Source organism: Otolemur garnettii, unplaced genomic scaffold (genome assembly GCF_000181295.1).
Source record: "Otolemur garnettii isolate 467f Iridium unplaced genomic scaffold, OtoGar3 scaffold00038, whole genome shotgun sequence".
In the NCBI taxonomy this organism is placed as follows: Eukaryota; Metazoa; Chordata; class Mammalia; order Primates; family Galagidae; genus Otolemur; species Otolemur garnettii.
The window spans coordinates 7,933,876-7,934,992 of NW_003852433.1; the positions used below are offsets into that span (position 1 = coordinate 7,933,876).

The 1,117-nt window shown below is 48.6% G+C and overlaps 1 protein-coding gene across 1 annotated transcript in view; it reads right to left on the reverse strand.

Moving 5' to 3' along the window:
• UNC119B (unc-119 lipid binding chaperone B) overlaps window positions 1–1,117 on the reverse strand; it is a 29,908-nt gene that overhangs the window by 8,771 nt on the left and 20,020 nt on the right. The window lies entirely within an intron of this gene.

Sequence of the window (1,117 nt, forward strand, 5' to 3'; positions counted from 1 at the left end):
GCCTCCCAAGTAGCTGGGACTACAGGCGCCCGCCACAACGCCTGGCTATTTTTTGGTTGCAGCCGTCATTGTTGTTTGGCGGGTCCGGGCTGGGGATTGGAACCTGCCACCTTAGGTGTACGTGGCTGGCACCTTAGCCGGTTGAGCTATAGGCGCCGAGCCGCAACCTCCAACTCTTAGGCTCAATCGATTCTCTTGCCTCAGCCTCCCGGGTAGCTGAGACTACAGGTGCCCACTACATGGCTAGCTATTTTTAGCTGGGTCTTGTTCTTGCTCAGGCTGGCCTCAAACTCGTGAGCTCAGGCAATCAGTCTACCCTCCTTGGCCTCCCAGAGTGCTAGGATTACAGGGGTGAGTCACCATGCCCACCCAACACTTTATTTCCCTTTTATTTGGGGACTTAAACACAAGCTGGGTACAAGGCCCCAGACATGGTCTGTAATTGTACAGCCTTGGTCTACTATTGACCAAGCTGAAAGAATGAGACTATGAAAGTTCACATTAGTCAAAATAGTCCTTTAAAGAATATAAAAATTCCTGATGAGCAACAAGACAAGTCACTAAAAATAATTTTGTTATTTAAATGAAAGACACTGACAGGTGCAGTGGCTCACGCCTGTAATCCCAGCACTGTGGGAGGCGGAGGAGGGAGAATTGCTTGAGCTCAGGAGTTCGAGACTTGCCTGAGCGAGAGTGAGACCCCAACTCCTAAAAAAATGGAAAACCCAGCTGGCCATGGCCAAGTGCCTGTAATCCCAGCAGCTTCCAGAGGCTGAGGTAGTGGGATGCCCACAGCCCGAGTCTGAGGTTACAGTGAGTTATGACACCATTGTGCTCTGCTCAGGGCATCGGGTAGGACTCTATCTCAACAAAAAAATAAATAAATAAATGGAAGACACTAACCTACAGCCTTTGGGTACCATACTTCCTTGGACTTATGTCTATTTCAGGCCATACCAGGCCTGACCCACTGACTACCTGGAAAGGGTAAATGAAGCAGATAGGAGATGAAGCAACATATGGGGCCTCCACAAGGTTAATACTCTCTGATCTCTGGTCTAGTTCATTCCGGTACCCAGGAGATAAAATATTTATAAGATGAATCAAAGAGACTTGG